Genomic DNA, 21,441 nt, shown 5'->3' on the forward strand with positions numbered 1-21,441 from the left:
ATGTTTTTTCCATTTTTCCCAGGCATTTTGGCGTAAATTACAAAAAACATCCCTAGTTGCAGAATACTGTCGAGATAGCAAACTACAGTTTGAATTAAAAAAACTTAACAGCACTTTGTTTTGTTCCTCCCGATAGTGTGGACGAGTACTACACTGCTATTACAGAATCTGTTTTTTATACAAGTAATGAAGAAAAATTGGCACCCATCCTAAATTATTTCGAGTACACATGGATTGGGCACCTAAGCAGATCGGGTCGCAGGAGGAAGCCACGATTCCATGTGGAGTGGTGGAACTGTTACACGAGCTGTTTAGAGGGAGAAGCAAAAACAAATAATGCCATTGAGGGATGGCATAACTCCTTCAACCATACAATTGGCAAACCTCATCCTAATTTCTACTCTTTTTTGGAAACTTTGAAGAAGGAGCAAAGTTTTCAAGAAATGAGACTTTCCCAAACACTTGCTGGTAGTCTAAACCCACGAGTAACTCTAAAAACAAAGGAAATGTCTGAGAGACTATTGGGTATATTACAACAATTTACGTTGTGTGTGGCTCTAGACTACCTGGAAAATCTTGCTAACATTCTTTCTTTTTAAAAATAATTATCTACTTACTTTCCTGCTTTGCTAAAAATGTAAATAACCTTTAATTACAATTGGCATACAAATCTTTTACAAACATTTTTTCAAAATTAAGAGTCGGGTCTACTAATTTTTCCCTTTTTTTCTCTAATCTTCATTTTTTTCCAAACAACCAAAGTATCCAAAACGACTTTCCTCGAATATTTTTCCAACTTTCCAATGAAAAAAAGCAAGATATTAATTTGTAGTAAACTTCCTAAATGACTACCACCAAAAAAATCCAAAATATCTCTACCTCTTCAAATTTTCCAATGTCAATCCATTTTACGAAATGCACATTGCTGCATAAACAACAATAAATAATCAATCTTTTGTTCACAAATTAAGAAAACGCAAATTTTTTATTTTTAAAACGAAGATATAAATCATTTATATTCGTACCAAAGTGTTGAAATGAACATTTTTTGTTGAAACTTTAATTAATGTTACAGTTAAACACATTTTTTTTTTGTTACAATTAACTTTCCTCGACCCGACATAGGCATACACTAATGACATGAACGTGGACATGCTTTTTTACATTTAAAACATCAATTAGTTATTCCGCAACCTCTCCTTATTCTTTATTTACTATATATGTATCTATTTTTAACTTTATATCTATAATAAATGTGAAAAAGTTTCCTACCTGGACGCAGATCAGCTTCCTGCTGCTTCCTCCTCCGATGCTCTCCAAAATGGCGCCTTACGTTTACGTTCACGTCATGACGTCATCGCGTGCATTAATGTTAAAAAAGGACTATTTTCTTTACAATTTCAATAAATATATGTTTAAAAATATTAATAAATAATGTATATTTTTTATTAAATATTTACATTATGTTATAAAAAAGAATAAAACAAAAATGTTTATCCTATGTTTTTTTAAATAAAGAATTATTTATAACACCTTATTTGTTTACTGTTGTATATTATTCATTTGTTATTTAAACATGTTTAATCTATTTTATAATTTCTAAAATTACTAAATGTGTTCCTTACCTCCACTCTAATTTCTTTTCCTTTCAAACTTGCGTTTTCTTCTCTTTTCACTCCTTCCTTTCTTGTTCCGCGGGTTGTATCTTCTTAAGCGGCCAAAATAAATGAAGGACAATTTATCACATAGACTTCAATACAAAAGCGTGGAATTTTTTTAAAGTAAGTTCTATTTTCTTAGTTCTTTTTTGTTTTGGTAAAATTTAAAGTTAAATTATTTTTAAATAACTCTATTAATATGAACTTGTTTTTTTTATAGTTATTTATTTATTTTTTCTACATATATATTTTTTAATTAATTTTAGTAATTTTTCAGTTCAAATTTAAAAATATATATTATTTATATATTTAATAATTATTTTTTTAATTAAATTTTAAAATAATTGTTTATATTAATAATTTCCTTTTTTTAAAAAAAAAAAACATAATACTCAGGTATTTTATATTTTCTTATTATTTTATTTTATATTAATCAAAAAATACTCCAGGTTATTATATATTTTTTTTTCTTAATTAAATTAGTATTAATTACTCTATTAATACTTAAGTATTTTTCTTTAATTTAAATTCTCTATTATTTAACATTATCTTATTTAAAATTTTAATACTCCAAAAGTACTCATTCTTTTAAAAAAAAAATTAATATTAATAATTCCATTTTATAAAAGAAAGTTAAAAATACTCAAGCATTAATCATTTATAATACTACTCATTTATTGTACTTTATTTATTTATTTATACTAAAAAATTAATCTTTCATATTTTTAAAATACTCAAGTATTAATCCTTTATAATACTACTCATATATTTTACTTTTTCTTATTTATTTATTTATTTATACTCAAAAATTACTCTTTCACAAAAGTACTCATTCTTTTTTAAAAAAGTAATATTAATAATTACATTTTATAAAAGAAAGTTAAAAATACTCAAGTATTAATCATTTATAATACTACTCTTTTATTGTACTTTATTTATTTAAACTCAAAAATTAATCTTTCATATTATTAAAATACTCAAGTATTAATCTTTTATAATACTACTCATATATTTTACTTTTTCTTATTTATTTATTTATTTATACTCAAAAATTACTCTTTCATATTTTTTAAATATTAATAGGTTTAATAAATACTCAAATATTAATTAATTATTTTTTCAAACATCTTTTTTCAAAAATTTAAAAAAATAAAAAAAAATGCGTTGTAATGGTATATGCGTTGTAAAAGTACTTACCATATAAAAGCATGCGTTGTAAATTCATGCGTTGTAAAAGCTTTTGCGTTGTAAAAAATGCGTTGTAATAGCATTGCGTTGTAAAAGTTGCGTTGTAAAGGTTGTTTCCCATAGATACCTAATGGTTGTATGGTACTTTAACCTTGTTAGTGGAGGAGAGACTCTGTTGGTCTGCTGAAAGATATGTATGGTGTTGTAATAGGCACTCTTATAGCGTACGCCCTTTACTCTCAGGATGCACACGTAACAAAAATAATAAAGCAAAACTACGCCATTCAAAAATGGCGTTCGGAAATTTCTTCCGCGTAGATGAAATAGCGATAGTCTAAATGCCAACCTGCCTGATTGACAAGCTAGTCCTATGACCGTGAGTGGTCCAATGTAACTTTCCCGATATCGTCGGGCTTCTGTCTCTAGACCTCACCGAGGTCCAAGGTTTCTTTTAGCTTCAAACCCGCTTTGTTGTGCTAGTCATTTAGCGGGTATTTGAATCAGTACACACACCCCCCAGGGATCAGCGCCCGCTTCTGGGATACTTGCGGTTTCATTCACGCAGCCCTCGCCAGTAGTCCGGACACCGTCTGTGGCGCCTTTGAGGTGTCAAAAGAATACGGAAATGTTGCCGGTCTTGCTACACCCCGCAGTTACCGTCGACTTAGCCAGCACCGAATCCTCGCCTGGCTCTGATGCCGAATTCCTCGGCCGAAATACAAACTCGATTCTCCGCGGCTTGCAATCCACCCACGGGAAAAAACATGGGCGCGAGCAGCCGCTCATCAGTTTCAAATCCTAATCGTCAATTACGCACAATGGGTGTTTTGAAGCCCTCTGACTCCTCCCCCTTAGTCGCAGGGTTTTCTGGGAGGTGTAGTTTTAGTAGGCGCAGTGGGCCTAAATCATGACAGTAGGTCCCCCGCTAGGCGCCTCCTAGAACCTGGTTTATCCGGGTGCTTTTTGTAGAAAGCCCTGATCCTGGCTGGCGCGTGCACATGTGCACTGGGTACCCACGAATCCTTCTCAGCAGTGTACCCCTTCCAGGAGATCAAATACCACAAATTACCTCCCCTGTACTTGGAATCCACTATGTTGCGCACCTCATATTCCTGTCCGTCTTCGGTGGACACAGCCGGTGGAGGTTTCCGCACCCCCCCTGTTGCCGGTTTTAGAAGACTACAGTGGAACACGGGGTGTATTCTCAGGAAGCCCGCAATTTATACGCCACCGGGTTGATTTGTTTAAGCACTCGATACGGACCAATGTAACGTGGGTGGAAAACGCTCCGAAGCTTAAACTGGATATTCTTTGTGGACAACCACACTCGGTCCCCTTTTTGATACTGTGGGCCCTCCACCCTATGTTTATCGGCCCAGTTCTTATATCGTATCTTGGACTTTACCAAGAGTTTCTTTACTCCTGTGTGTCCTTGACGCAATTCGTTCATGTGGGCTTGTATCGATGGTTGATTTAGGACCCTTCCTGGCATAGTGATCGGCAAAATTCTAGCATCATACCCAAAATTGGCTACAAATGGCGAGACCCCAATGGAGCTGTGGGAGGAGTTATTATACGCCAACTCAGCCATCCATAACATTGACACCCATGATTCCTGTGCGCTTTCAGCATAACATCGTAGGTAATTCTTTACCGTTTGGTTTAACCTTTCGGTTTGTCCATCTGTCTGTGGGTGGAAACTGGAGGACAGCGCTGAATCTATATGCAGAGACCTACACCACCCTTTCCAGAAACGTGCAATGAACTGGGGGCCTCTGTCGGATACGATAACCAGCGGAATTCCATGCAGTTTCACTATGTTTTGCAACAGCAATTGCGCGGTTTGTCCCGCTGTAGGCAGTGTCTTACAAGGAATAAAGTGGCCCATTTTCGTGAGACTGTCAATCACCACCAATATGGCGGAATGCCTTTGATCCACTGGAAGCCCCGTGATAAAATCCAGGCTAATGTTCTGCCAAGGTGCTTCGGGTGTGGGCAAGGGGACCAATTTGCCCCTGCGAGTGGTTGTGTCTGTCTTTCCTCTGGCGCAGTCTTCACACCTCGACACCCACTTCTTAACGTCCGGAACGAGGGTGTTCCACCAGAAATATCTTTGTACCAGTAAAGTGGTTTTTTGGATACCCGGGTGCCCTCCACATTTATCACTCTAGAAAGAGAGTCAGCCTTCCGGTTGTCTGCTCCTGGACGGAAGGTGATTATGAAATTATACTCTTCGAAGAAGAGCATCCACCTCATTTGTCTTGGTGTAAGACGCCTAGCTGTTCTCAGATACTGTAGATTCCGATGATCGGAATACACAGTCACTGGAAATCGGGCCCCCCATAAATACGGACGCCATTCCTGGAAAGCCTTTTTTATAGAGAGGAGCTCTTTTTCTGCAATGTTATAGTTTCTTTCGGCCGGTAACAACTTCTGGGACAAATACGCCACAGGGTGTAGCTGCCCTGTGTTTTTGTCTCGTTGTGACAGGATGGCCCCTATAGCTTCATTTGAAGCATCGGCCTCCACGATGAAAGGAATATCCAACTGTGGGTGCCGAAGTAAAAGCCTTCTTTAGATACTCAAATGCCTGGTTTGCTTCGGCGGTCCAGGCGAACGCCACCCCTTTCCTGAGCAGACGAGTAATCGGGATGGCCCTTTGTGAAAAACCTTGAATAAACCTCCTGTAGTAATTAGAAAACCCCAGGAAGCATTGTACGTCTCTCACGTTAGTGGGGACCGGCCACTCCTGTACTGCACGTATTTTTCGCTCTGACATTCTCATCCCATCTGGACGGAGTATCACTCCCAAGAATTCCACTTCCGTCACCCCAAACTCACATTTACTTATTTTGCAAAATAAACTGTGCTTTCGTAACTCTCTCAAAACGTGTAACACATGTCCATGGTGGCTTTCCACCGCATCAGAATAAATCAAAATGTCGTCTATGTAAACGACTACGGTTCTATCCACGAACTCCTTAAGCACATCATTCAAGAAGTACTGGAATGCCGCCGGGGCGTTGCACAACCCGAGCAGCATTACCAGATACTCAAAAAGACCATAGCGGGTCTTAAACGCCATCTTCCACTCATCCCCTTTTCTGATGCGCACCAGATGGTACGCACCTCGGAGATCTAACCGAGTGTAAATTCTGTCTTCCCTTACTTGGTCCAAAAGGACAGGGATGAGTGGTAGAGGATATCGATTACGAACTGTGTTTTTGTTGAGCATGCGATAGTCACAACATGCTCTTAAGTCCCCATTGGCCTTCGCTATAAAGAACAAAGGAGAGGCCGCTGGTGAACGGGAGGGGCGAATGAACCCTATTTCCAAAAAATGGTCTAAATACTCTCGCAGATGTTTAGTTTCGGGTTCAGAGAGCGCATAGACTCTGCACGTAGGAATCGCAGCTCCATCCACCAGGTCTATTTGGCAGTCGTAAGGACGGTGTGGAGGAAGCTCCTCGGCCTGTTCTTTGCTAAACACATCTGCAAAAGACCTATACTCTTTTGGAAGTAGAACATCCTTTTTGGCTGCTGTGGCTGCTACCCAGGTGTTTGCCAACACGGTGGCTCCCGAACTCCCCCCTAGTATCATATGCTCCTGACATTCCTCAGATAAAAATTGAACGGTTCGGCCTCTCCAATCTATGGTGGGATTGTGATGGCTGAACCATGGCATTCCTAAGATTACCTCGTACTGTGGTGCATCTATGATATTTAAAGCCAACGAGTCTATGTGGCGCATGTCGCCTGCTCTACACGTTAATCTTAACGTCTCGGTTTGTTCTAGGAGTAGTCCCGAGGTGAGAGGCTTGCCATCAACCGCTAGAACTTCTTCAGGAATGTCACGAGCGATCCTTCCTATCGCTAATTTTTCCACCAGTCCTCGATGGATAAAATTACCGGTAGCCCCTGAATCCAACATGGCGCTGATCTGACATGTTTGTTTACTGGTTTCTAACCACATGATTATTTCTATATGCCTTTCAGAATCACCCTGTTGAATGGTGGCCAAAGATGGGATAGTCCACCTGGGAACCTCGACTTTCTCTGAGGCTTCATCCCCCTTTTCTGGACTTTCCACTCCCGACACTGTGGCTATCGTCTTTTGATTCCTGTAATTTCCCCCTGGTCTCTTGGGACGAGCCGGACACTCACGAACATAGTGCCCCTTTTTCCCGCAGTACATACACAAGCCTTGTGTTCATCTGCTCTCTCTTTCATTTCTTGATAATGGAGCACGGACCGCTCCCACTTCCATGGGTTCAGATGCCGCCTCGCTGACTGTGGCTTCCTTTTTTACCTTCTCTACCCGGAACCTCTCACCTCCCCGGTCTGTAATCCGACCGTCCAAACGTAAGGCCAAGCTGATGAGAGCTTCACAGGTACAGGGCTGAGGGTCTATGCGAACGATAACGTCCTTTAACTCGTTGCATAATCCCTGATAGAAAAGAGACATTCGCTTCTCTTCCGGCCATGCAGCTTCCGCTACCAACCTATTAAATGTGGTAAAATACGTCACTAACTCTGTTCTCCCTTGCTTTAGTTCTAGGAGTTCCCTATCTGCGCTGAACGTGGTAGTTCTCCTGTCAAAAACCCCCTCCAACGCTGTTCGGAAATCGTCCCAGTCTGATAAGACCGGATCGTTGTGACGTACTAACTGCACCGCCCAATTGGCTGCATCACCAGCCAAGTAGGAGATAGCAAACGCCACCCTAGAATGGTTCGTAGGGAATGAAGATGGCCTACAGGAGAAATGCATTAATACCTGAGTGAAGAACACCTGTATCTTGTGGGGGTCCCCCGAATATCTCTCTGGATTAGCTAATGGAATGGGTGGAGCTACATTAACCTGTATGGGAGGCGCACCTGATCCTACATCAAATGGGTTCCTTGACAGCCTATCTACTTTGTCCCGTAAATCCGCGGTTTCGGCCCTAGAGGCCGCCAACTCCCGCTGTACCGCGGTAAGTGCAGCTAAAACCTCTTCCATACTGCGTCTACTACCCACCTCCCGAACCGGGAGGAGTCTCAATACGTGGGTGCGTAATTCTGTTAGGAATCAGTCCCAGGTCCGATACTCCTCAGGATTCGGGCGACGCTATATGGCAGTGGTTCCCAAACTATTGACTCCTGAGGACCCCTATTGAGTCACTATTGGAAGCCAAGGACCCCCAAACAATTTGTAAGATTTAAATTTCAAACCTTAAAACACTAGTTTGAAAAAAGTAAACACACACTTGTGCAAACGAAACAAATACTCGAATCACTAAAGATTTTAATATTTTATATAGAAAGAATTAGCAAAATCGAAATCTTTTAATGGGATGGCGAGTGCTGCATCTCGGCAACTAACTTTTCAATATTTGGTTCTTTCTCACATTATGAGGCTCCTGCCAGGGCCAGACTGGAAACCCAAAGCAGCCCTGACAAATGTTGTCATACTTTGGGGGGCTCTCCCACCAAGGAAATTTGGAGAAAATGGTGCATTCTGCAACACATTTGTCATTATATATTACATTTAATTTGCTTTTAAAGCATAGTAAATGATGACCTTACTATGCACCAATACAACAATCTTTTTGGGGCTCTTTTATGAATCCCTCACTTTCACTCTCCAAGAGTGCCTCTCTTCTCTCAATAGCCCCTCTGTCACATGTATTTAATTTGTTTTATAGCATTTCTCATACAAGTGTAGGGTGTCAGAGCACTTTACATCACACATATACAGAGACAATGAATCGTACGTGTGTATATCGGTGTATAGAAAATGTTATGTTATATAAGGCAAAGGGGACTTCAAGGTGTAGGATTCACATGTCATCCATACTGGTGAGCATTATTTAAGAGTGCTTGGCCTGGAGAAGCACAACATCTTGATACAGAATGTAACATAGGGGCTAGCTTTGACTTTAATTATAACAGTTTAATTCTACCCAAACAAACCTTTTTGGCAAAATAAGGATTATGAAAGACTGGGAAAAAAGATAGCATACTAACTTGAACCATGCAGTTTGCATTCAGCTGTTTGATGGCAGGTCATAGCTTAAGGTGCTAGATTATGATTGTAACTCAAACTGCACAATAACAAAAGAATCTCTGTGACAAAAGCAGTAACCCACTGAGCTATGCACATAAACTACTGTTTTTTTTTTAATGCTTGGTACACATTCTTTGCAGTAGGCATATTAACCCTCTGCGCTACCTTAGATGAGTCTAACCTGCTACTGAACAAAACACACTTCTCTCTCCAGCAGGTACATTAATCACTGGATGTTATCTTGACACTTGTATAGTTGCACAAAAACTACAGATTATTCAAGGAACTTTAAAGTGCTTTTAAAACTGTTGCTTGCGGACCCCCTGGGAATGTGTCACGGACCCCTGGGGGTCCGCGGACCACAGTTTGGGAAACACTGCTATATGGGGTCCATCTCTCGACGTCACCAACTTCCTGCACTAAAGGCACGGAAGACTGGAGCAATCAAGCGAGGGAAGGGAAGGATGGGAACAGCGGGGAGTAGAACCTGTAAAGAAAGTTAACATACAACAAATATAACAATACAATGCAATAACATGTAACTACTCTCAGTAGGTCTCACTAATAGCATTTACTTCTCTGGAAACCAGGGTACTATATTCGCTTACACACGCTCACCATAACCCATTATTGTAAACGTACTCCACAATGACCACTCTCAGACTATCTATAGATACCTAATGGTTGTATGGTACTTTAACCTTGTTAGTGGAGGAGAGACTCTGTTGGTCTGCTGAAAGATGTGTATGGCATTGTAATAGGCACTCTTATAGCGTACGCCCTTTACTCTCAGGATGCACACGTAACAAAAATAATAAAGCAAAACTTCGCCATTCAAAAATGGCGTTCGGAAATTTCTTCCGCGTAGATGAAATAGCGATAGTCTAAATGCCAACCCGCCTGATTGACAAGCTAGTCCTATGACCGTGAGTGGTCCAATGTAACTTTCCCGATATCGTCGGGCTTCTGTCTCTAGACCTCAACGAGGTCCAAGGTTTCTTTTAGCTTCGAACCTGCTTTGTTGTGCTAGTCGTTTAGCGGGTATTTGAATCAGTACACACACCCCCCCAGGGATCAGCGCCCGCTTCTGGGATACTTGCGGTTTCATTCACGCCGCCCTCGCCAGTAGTCCGGACACCGTCCGTGGCGCCTTTGAGGTGTCAAAAGAATACGGGAATGTCGCCGGTCTTGCTACACCCCGCAGTTACCGTCGACTTAGCCAGCACCGAATCCTCGCCTGGCTCTGATGCCGAATTCCTCGGCCGAAATACAAACTCGATTCTCCGCGGCTTGCAATCCACCCACGGGAAAAAACATGGGCGAGAGCAGCCGCTCGTCAGTTTCAAATCCTAATCGTCAATTACGCACAACGTAGTGCGTCATCATGGGCGTTTTAAGCCCTCTGGCTCCTCCCCCTTAGTCGCAGGGTTTTCTGGGAGGTGTAGTTTTAGTAGGTGCAGTGGGCCTAAATCATGACAAAGACAGTAACTTCAATCACATAAATCACACTTTATCAACACTTTATCAACAGAAAACACATAATATAACATAACAATACATTACTAACAAACTTTACATAGACCTAGACCAAAACACTAATAAATAAAATTAAACAAAGTACGACTAAATCTAACAAAAACTCAAACACAACACTATAACTACCATGTACAAGTACCCCTACATCCCCTCACTCTCAACACCTTATAAAAAAACCTTTAAAAGGTCTTACCTGGTTCCCCGTATAGCAACACAATTCAATGACTTAATTCAGGAAAAAAAAGTAAAAATTATACAAATAGTCTACAAATGGCATTAGTGATAAAAGACAATGGCTGCAATATAAATGTTAAAAAAAAGACCACATAGAAAACAATCATAATTTATTGTAAAAATGTTTAAAGAAATGTAAAAAATACATAAATAATGTAAAGCATATAAAGATGTTTGAAAAATATGTGAGCAAAGGAAATGTATACATAAAATACTACAATGAAAATTATTATCATTAAATATATACTAAACAAATTATGTAAACATTGTTTCAAAAAAAGCACTTGAAACAACTGCATTAATGTTTAAAAATAAATGTAACACCAAGCATAACATTACAGAAAAATGAAAAACATACAAGACTGTTTTAATATATTCTTCATGCTTTTTTTAACAACAAATTGCAATAAAATGTTGTTTGTATATCGCTATGAAAACGTTTTTGAATACATACTAACATATATGTTAAAAATGTACACATATAGATTAAATATGATGTAACTTTATTATAATAAAATATGTAATTATTAATACTGTATATAAAGAGTGTGCAATCAACTCCTATGTGAATCGTTACACTAACTAGTCCTACTTCATACAAAACCATTTTAACAAAGGTGTTGGACATTAGAAAGGTTTGATTGATTATTCCCACTCCAATGCAAACAGGTTTTGGAAAGTTGTTGGACACTAAAGGGGTTATATCTTCTATTCCCGCTCCAATCTAAACCATTTAGGGGAAGGCATTGGACACTGAAGGGGTTACATTTACTATTCCCCCTGCAATGTAAACCATTTTAGAGAAGGTAGTGGACTCTAAAAGGGTTACATACATTATACATACTCCATAGTCAAATAAAAAACATTTTAGTTTTTAAAATAAATAAAAACATTACTTATAGCACACTGTTATCAAATAAAAAGTTCTATATTTTCAAAATTCATCATTAACCTGTGAAATATTTTTCAATATTTAAAAAAATGCAATAAATCATACATCATATTGATTAATATAACAAAATGTAAATGAATAAAATAAAACGTAAATATATATATGTAACAAAATAGTAAAATCATAGAACTATTGATATAAAAATAAATGTTTAAAATTTTAAATAATTATAAAATACATTCAGTAAAAAATGTAAAAAGAGATAAATTATTTTCCCAATTGTAACAAATAAATACATGATAAATATTTCATTAATAATATAATCAGCTGTTTATTTGTAAATTAAATAAGAGATAAAGAAGCCTTTGACATACATTGTAAGTATATTACAAGTCACCTCAATGTTCCATAACCACATAGACGAACGAGCCCGAAGGCCAAGTGACTTTATAAAGTTATGGAACTCCGAGGTGAATTACAATATTTTCATATTTTATGACAGGGTTACTTTATCCCATATACTACATGGTCATACCATCAACATTCCTACAAACCACTTCAAACCTTTGTGAGTAGTTTTTTCATATGAAATAGAAAGCATGTTTGCAAAGACAAGGAATAAAAATAGAACCTCAAATGCAAAATTAAACTAGCTAGGTATTTGTTGAAATAAAAATTATAGGAGCAGTTCAATAGAAGTCAGTTTGTTTTTAAAAAAAAGCTGCAGTAGCCCAGAATTTTCACTGTAAGCAGAAACATAGAGCAGAAGAAAGAAAACAAGGCTTTGATTTTGTTGCTTTAAACAGCTTCTTCAATGATGCTCCATGACTTTACCTGCCTTTCACCTCGGCTGCTGACAGCAGTCAGTATGATGTCAGAACCTTATTACAGGTGAGTTCTGACACCGTTTTTTTAAATAATCGGCAGCTGAGTCCATCACAATTCACTGATTATAAATAAATTAGACACTGAAGTTCATACAGCGATTACATAATTGCATGAACTTTATACATAAAATATACATATGACTATCAATGTTCTAAATACATTCTCTTTCATACATAATTATTACACTGTCGTCATTTTTTTTTAACATACAATATTATTTGTGCATTTAATATATTATCAACATTTAAACTATGACAATTCTTTTTACAATAATAAAACGAAAGTAATCAATCTTTCTAAAGGAAAATTACATATATAATGTACTTAATTAAAAAAATGTTATACATTTTATTTGTAAAATAATGAAATACAAAATAATGACATAAATATCCACTTAAAAAAAATGTCTTTCAAAATTAATTACTTTCGATAATTTTTAGATTTACCTATATAATGTATCATTAATAATTTTATTAAGTATTTATTTCTGCTAATAAATAAAAACCATCATTTACAAAATGTGAAACACAAACTGTATATATTTATTTGAAAAAGTAACATAAAATCAAATGAACATGTTGACATTTTAAAAATCTCCCACCCTTATCCCCTAAAAATGTAACATCTTGCTCCTATAACATAATAACATAAACATTAATAATACAGTTTACTAAAGTAAAAAATAAATTTAAACTTTACACAAATAAATACAATTATTTACAAAAAAAACTAACAAAAAAATTGCCAAATAACAAACATAAAACACGCTGAAATAAGATACAAATAAAATAACCTATAAAAATGATATTATGTGCAGCAATTTTTTCTCTAATGATATTTTTTACAATGATATGAAAAACAACACATTTAGAATGTTAAGGCAGAGGACCTGCATCTGCCTCTGCACAGAGCATTAAGGGGCTGATTACGATGGCGGGTGGATCGCCACCACTGGCCCGGCGGTGGTGATCCCACTGCCATATTATAATGGCGGGGGTATCGCAGCAGACGCAAAGTGTGTCTGCCACTTTTGAGCATGTCGGCAATCGTTCTGATTGCCGGCCGGGCGGACTTGAGCCACAATATGGTGGCGGTGCCTAGCAGGCACCGCCATCCATATTGTGATAAGTGCGGTGGAAGGACTTTCCATGGCGGCAATGCCATTGCGGGACCCCCACGGGATGTGCACTTGAGGGGTACCCATGGTACCCCTTCCATTTCCATGCACAAGCTAGCAGGCACTGCGCGGAAATGCACACCGCTGACCCGCCGCAATGTCAAACATGCGGAATGCCAGGGTGGCGGTCACATCCTAATTAGCGGTCCGGGACCACCGCACGTCTGGCGGCCGGTCCCAACACCGCGAGGATGGCGGGCGGACTCAGGTCCGCCGTCATCCTAATAGGCCACTACGTGTTTAGTGTCTGTTTAGTAGTTGTAAGCCTGACTGAAAGAAAAGGGTGCATATTGAGGAGAAATTGCAATTACCAGCACTGGAGAAATAGCCAGGTCTGGGCTGTGCACCGGAGAAGCTGTTTTTGTCATCATACCACCTTGAGTTGGATCCATCCCCGTTGACATGGGCTGTGTTTCAGGGGCCCTAATCACGTTATTGCCTGCATCTGTGTGGCAATAATTACTCTGTCCCACTCCTCTCCCACTATGGGTGCTCACCTACACCTTGCACCCTTATTTGGAGGGTAGGTGAGAATAATAGGCAGCACTGGCCCCCACCTCATCCTGTCAGTCAGTTCGGGACGGGTCGGTTGCTGAAAAATAAAAAGGCAATAAATAAACGTTATTACCATTTTGTTTTTCAGCTCTTGCCTGGGGCTTTTCTTTGTGGGGCGACGCTCCTCAGCTCAAACTGAGGAGCCGCCCCTGGTGTTTACACGTGCAACTATTCACATTTATATTCGAAAATGGGATGGAAATTACGTATATTTTTAGCTATGGACAATTCTTTATTTAATTTTAACTCATTAGGGACTTTTTTTTAACCTTTTTCGGTTGGGAGTTATGACTAATTGTTGTTTTAACTATTTTAATTACATTTTGATACACAATGAGAGCAATACACTTTTCTTAACTGCACATACATTGACATCATGCAACAACTGCTCTAGTACTATTGAATGATATTTGCTCATTGCATCTCACATACATGTTTCGGGGACACAAGACCTAAGGCTATTCAGCTGCACTATGTGGCTTCAGAAAGCAGAATTAGCTGATGGTCACCATTCAGCTCATCTTGCTTACCTGTGAAGTAGAATATATGAAGATGTCAGTGATATTATCGTCATCAGAACTAATGTGAAGAAAGCAGACTCAAGACATGTGGATCCTTGTGGTCTTGCAAGGAAGTGGCCATGGTTCAAATGTATGAGTTAATGTCAGTCATTTGGCATCTGTAATCAACACAAAGTTCCAGTATCGCTCTTCGCATAGCATCCCGTGGTGTGGTTTCAAATGAGAAGCGCAGTGGGCGTGGAAAAGACCGCTGTCTATGACAGGCTCAAGGAGCTTTTCAGGCTGGCGGTCGGAGCCTAATCCCTACAATGGAGGCGGTGCCTGCGGAGGCACCACCGTAGAGATTAGGAAGTCAGTTTCCGGCAGTCTTTTCATGATGGTCTGCCATAAAAAGGCTGTCAGAAATGGCCTGATGTGGCCTGGGAGCACATGTGGTGCCCCCCAAACATCCATGTACGGTGTGCCAGGCACCACATGCTGCCTGGCACACAGTGCATGGATGTTTAAAAACATCCCTTTTCCTATTGTGGCTTGTACTGCAGCGCTCTTCCAGGCTGCTGCACAAACCACAATAGAAAAAGGGATGTTTCCGACCACCTACAGAGCGATTGCATCCTAATCTGGAGCGTGGGACATACTTGGCGGGGGCAGGGAGGGGCACTCCTGATGGAATGGCTGTCAGATGCTCGTCCAACAGCCATCATAATCAGATCCTTAGTGTGACTTATCCAGATTGCCATAAGAAATTTTGCCACACCAGAGACATAGAGCCGATGTGTACACATGCTCAGAATTCGAAAAACAAACTGGTGGCTCCTAGTACCTAGATTATTGCAAAGTGGAACATTCCATTTTCTCCTAAATCTATTGTACTGAGGGAAAAAGAGCAATACGTGTACCAATGATTCTTTTTCCCCACCACATGCACAGCATTGATCATCACCCTCTCTCTCTGCAGACCAATCAGAGGTAATAGATTCAACCAGGAGGATGCCATATCTGAACTGCAGATATAATTTACATGATAAAGTGGTTTCATTTGATCAATGGTTACCTCATAACTCATACTTGGTTTAAAATCAATAATAGACAATGTAAGGCTACCTGTACTGTTGGTCGCTATATCCATGGTTGCAGCCTCCCAATATAGTTTTCTAATCTTTAATCTAGACAGCTGGCACAATTGCTCAGGGAAAGACCACTAAATATCTAGGCTCAACCTCTGCGTGAGTGTTTTATTGGTGTGGACCAAGGAATTTTTGCTACACCTGGGTGAGCCATATGATCTCTAACACCTTCTTGAGAAGATTCTAATTCAGCGGTCAACCACAGACGATACCAAAATAATAACATTTTGCATTAGATTTTGTGCAGAATCGTCCTCTGAGCAAGATCTAGGTACAGGAGCACAAGAGGCATGCTTATTGGTAGAGAGAACCGAGACCTCATTAACCTGTGCTCACCCTTGGCAATGCTATTAGTGTTTGAAGAGCCCCTTATTTCAGCACCCTACAACACAGACCCAATACATTTAACATTATAAATATCCAGAACAATAGCCACCCTCCTAGAGGAAGTTTTGCAGTGAACCTTCATCAGTTTTATAGATTGTTGGATAAGCATTGAGTTGGCCTTTTCAGTCTGAGGGGCCCAACTCATATTGGGTGTCATGCGTATACCTAAGTAATCCAAGGTGGACACATGATCAATACATGTGTTTCCCACCGATATCTGTCTGCTACAATGGAAGTCTCGCATCCTGGAGAAAAACACACACTTTATTTTGCCGCCATTTAGGTCAAGGCCCCTCTCAGCACAGAATATAACAAAACGTCCAGGAGCAATTGAAGTCCCTGAGGTAGTTATAGTTAGCCTATAGTTATGCTCGGATTTCACCATAGAAATTCAGCAGGTATAGTTACCCGAGCTAACTGTAACTTATGCCCACACAATGCACTGCTTATGACCTCACATATCACATCACTCATGACATGAAGACATCACTGAAGACATCTCAAATTACATCACTGATGACATCATTGAGAGAGAGTGTTTCGTAAACATTTTCGAGAGTCAGGGGCTGATTATGATGGCGGTCAGAGCACCATCGACAGGCCGTTATGATGCTAGTTGTTGGACCTCAGCAGTCGGAATCTACATACTCCCCTCCGCCAAGATCTCACATCCCGACGGGGCGGAGGTCGGAGTCATGGCGCTGAATGGCGGAGGTGCAAGCCAGGCACCGCTGTCGGAATTTGGCTATCCCTTTCTGACAGCCTTTTCATGGTGAGAGCTCCACAATGTAAAGGTTGTCAGGGAGGTATATGGGGCACCCGTCCATCATGGGCCACTGTAGAACTCCCATTCACCTCTGTGCACCGTGTGCCATGCAGAACATGGTCCACGCACACGATGTATGGATGTGCCTTCACGGTGTCGGCATGGCTCTGGCCCTTTCCCATGGCTGTAACAAGCCCTGCCATGTTGCCAACCGCCAGCACGGCGGTTGTATCCTAATAGGGTGGTCAGACCGTCTGCATGCATGCGGCAGTCGCCTGACCACTGCAATAGTGTCGGTGGTACGACCATCCGGCCCCAAAATATTGCCCCTATAGATATATACTAAACTACTGCATAAGTTAAATTACTTTTCTTTCTGTACTACTAGTGAGTGAAACTATTTCTAACATATGTCTGTGTGGCTGTGTGAATGTCTAGACAGTGTGCGGGTGGGTTCTGTATGGGTGTGTGAGTGGACATGTGAGTGGCTGTATGCATCTGCCAATGGGTGTGTGAGTGGCTGTATGGGTCTGTCAGTGGGTATGTGAGTGGTTTTCTGGGTGTGTGAGTGGTTGTATGGGTGTGCAAGTGGGTGTGTGAGTGGTTGTATGGGACTGTGAATGGGTATGTGCGTGGTTTTCTGAGTATGTGAGTGGTTGTGTGGGAGTGCAAGTTGGTGTGTGAATCATTATATGGGTGTGGAGGTGGGTGTGTAAGTGGTTGTATGGGTGTGTGACTGGGTGCGTGAGTGGTTGTATGGATCTGTGAGTGGGTATGTGAGTGGTTGTGCAGATGTATGAGTGGTTGTATGGGTATGTGAGTCGTTGTTTGAGTGGTTCTACAGATGATTTTATCAGTGATGTCATCAGTTATGTCATTTGAGATGTAATCAGTGATGTCACTGTCCATGTCATTAGTCATGTAATATGTGAGGTCATAAGCAATGCATTGCAGGGGCGTAAGTTATAGTTAGCTCAGGTAACCGTAACTGCTGAATTTCTATGGTTTTGTTCGCGTGAAATCTGAGCCTAACTATAACATCCCTTTAACCTTTGTTTTCTTCAGTGAATTTATAAAGTTTTTTAAAATTTGATTTACTAACTATAATGTCCCTGTAACGTTTTTATTTTCTCAGTGAGTTTCACCATTTTTTTAATGGTATTTCCCAACTATAACATCCTTGTAACCTTCGTTTTTTTAGTGAATTTCGAAGGCTTTTAAAATCTTATTTCCTAACCGTAACCTGTAACCTTTTAGAGTGGGTGTGTGAGCAGTTGTATAGGTCAGTGAGTAGGTGTGTGAGTGGCTGAGTGGGTCTGTGAGTGGGTGTGTGAATGGCTGTATGGGTCTGTGAGTTGGTGTGTGAGTGGTTTTGTAGGTGTTGAGTGGCTGTATGGATTGGTGAGTAAGTGTATGAGTGGCTATATTGGTCTGTGAGTAGGTGTATGAGTGGCTGTAAAGGGCCTGTGAGTGGGTGTGTGACTAGCTGTGTGGGGCAGTGACTGGGTGTGTGTGGCATTATGTCTCTATGAGTGGGTGTGTGAGTGTATGGGTGTATGAATGGGTGTGTGAGTAGATTTGACTGTGTGAGTGGGTATGTGAGTGGTTTTGTGGGTCAGTGAGTGGGTGTGTGAGTGGCTGTATGGGTCTGTAAGTGGGTGTGTGAGTAGCTGCATGGCTGTGTGAGTGGATATGTGAGCGGCTTTATGGGTCTGTTAGTGGGTGAGAGTGGCTGTATGGGTCTGTGAGTGGGTGTGTGAGTGGGTATGTGAGTGGCTGTATGGGTCTGTGAGTAGGTGTGTGAGTGGTTTTGTGGGGGTGTTAATGACTGTATGCCTGTGTGAGTGCCTGTGTGAGTCTGTGAGTGGATGTGAGAGTGGCTGAATGGATGTGTGAGTAGGCATCTGAGTGCCTGTGTGGGTGTGTCAGTAGCTATGTGATTGACTGGGCCAGAATAGAATCTCACCTACCCCTTTATACCACAAGAATCTACAGTTTGCATAAAATGTCTACCCACCTGGAATACTTTCTACTGGTTAAATAGTAAGTGCTAACTCGTTGGGTAAATGTCTAGTGCATATTCTAAACTAAAGGCTGCATAATTGACCAGGAGGAAATGTCTCTATTGAACTTCTATGTGTTTTGTTTTGGTGATGTGATTGTTCCTGAAACGCCTGCTTCCAGTAATCTGTGATAACATGAATTCTCCTATAGAGAAGATGACAAGAGCACAAAGAGGTGAATCTCCACTAAGCAAGGGTACTTCATCTTAACTATATAAAGCATGTCCTTCTTTGTTTGGTGGAGATATCCTCACATAATTTGGCATCAAGAGTGCATCACCAAAAACGGGGCGAGAAATGAGCTGTCCGTTATCTTGGTAAAAGAAGGGCAGACCTTTGCATATTACTAAGGTGGACGGGGCAGGGCTAAATGGGCGAGACTTCCAGGTGATTTTGCACATTTGCATACTAGTAGTAATTTAAAGGGAGAACCATGGACTCTGCTCTCACCAGTAGAGGACAAGAAAGAACCCAGTCACCACAGTCACTACAGATTGCACTCCGATAGATAAACGATGCAGTCACCTCCAGCAAGGATTTCTGATCGTTTTTCAATTAGGAATTGCAGGGAAAAAAGATTTGCTTTCCCGTTGCAAAGCACAAGTAGTTATAGTTATTTGTCCTTTACAGAAGGGGAGGGAGCTGCACGACTTCCCTCCCCAGCAGGAGCGGTCCATGCATGTAAGAGCGGTGGGGCAGGGTGGGGGGGGACTCGACAGATGACGACAAAGGAAAATTAAATAAATAAATACTTTTCCCTCGTTGTTATCTGTTGAGTGCCCCCTACCCCTCCTCACCGCTCTTACCTGCATGGGCCGCTACTGCTCCCCAGGCTGATTTGGCCCTGGGATCCCATCCCCCAGGGCCTGGCCACTTGATGCTGTTTGTCCTGGCCCTGCCCAGGGCACCCCGTGTGTACTGTTGGGGACTGTTGGGGGAGCCCCAGTGCCCCCGCATTCCATGCCAGCTGTCCACCTCCATCGGGAGCCGGCATTGCTCCCGCATGCAGCTGGCAGGAGAACAGATGGAGAGTCTGCTCCCAGCAGGTGGGAGCAATTTTCCTGCTCCCACCTGCTGGGAGCAGACTTCCTGTTTGCTCTCGATTGGCAGGAGCTGTCAAATCTCCTACCAAGCGACAGCAAACAACTTTTTAGGAGGCTAGCCACATCGGGACATAGGGAGCCGGCCCTGGGGGATGGCAATCCCCAGGGTTATTAATGGCTGAAGGAGGGGGCCTGCATGGCCCCCCTCTTTTGTTATTCTTGGGCCTGACCCAGGAAGTAGTGGTCCCCGGGGCTGAAAATGGCCCAGGATGTGGTCCGCACAGTCCCCCTCTCCGTGCAATACTAACATTGGCACCAGGGAGGTGGTGGTCCCTGTGGCCCTAATGGGCACAAGAGGAGTGTCCCCGCAGCCCCCTTCTTCTATATTGGCCAAGCCACAGGGAGGTGGCAGTCCCTTAGGTCATAAACAACCTTGAGAGGGGGGTGTGCATCCTCCCTCCACCTCAATTTTATTTGGCCTGCCCCGGGAAGGTGGTGGTCTCCGGGACGGAGATCGGCCTTTGGGAGAGGAGCTGCGTGCACCCCCTCCCCAACATAAATAGTGTTTTTAACCCCGGAACCTGACCCACCTGGGGTCCGATGTTTAAACAAGCACAAGAGACCGCGCTAGGTTCCACCGCAATTCTGCTGCAAAATATTTTTTAATGTTTTTGAACCCCAGTCATATGTGGTCAGAGTAATCCTACCTTGTCCTCTTCTCCTTTTTGTGAACTTTGCTTTGGAACGCAGCTGAATCAGAGCCCCAAAATGGCTGCGAACACTTCTTGGTTGAAGTGTTGGAAACCATTCAGATCTCAGCATGAGATCTGTTGGAAATGCGGAGGATCTGCATCCCTAGATCTACAAATGTGTTTTTCTTCAAAAATTTGAAAACTACTGTACAGATTTACACCAGATCACAAAAAGTGATCTTTCTGGGCAAAGAGCTACCTCTCTGCCAAATTCTGTGTAATTCCGTCCAGCAGTTTGGGCTGTATGGTACAAAGTGCTGCATACATGGTATAACACAATATGTTCAATTATGGCACTCCACGCTGGCACATTTTGGAATCATTTGATCTTCACGCTATTTGAGCAAAATATCCAATAGCGGTTCCCACGGTTAACTAATGATAACAGAGGTTAACTTCTAGCCACATAAGCATTCACAAACAGCGGCCAAATGCAGCATCTCCAGTAGAAGTAACTCCCACAGAGAAGTTACAAAACAACTGAACTGTACAACTGTGGCTTCTGTTATCAGATCCAAGTACAAAATTAAGAAGTGGTGAACTAAAGTTTGAATACTTGGGGTTGTAGTGTCAATGGAGATATTGTCGAGTTTATTAAGAACCAAAGT

This window comes from Triturus cristatus, chromosome 10, assembly GCF_964204655.1.
Source record: "Triturus cristatus chromosome 10, aTriCri1.1, whole genome shotgun sequence".
NCBI lineage: Eukaryota > Metazoa > Chordata > Amphibia > Caudata > Salamandridae > Triturus > Triturus cristatus.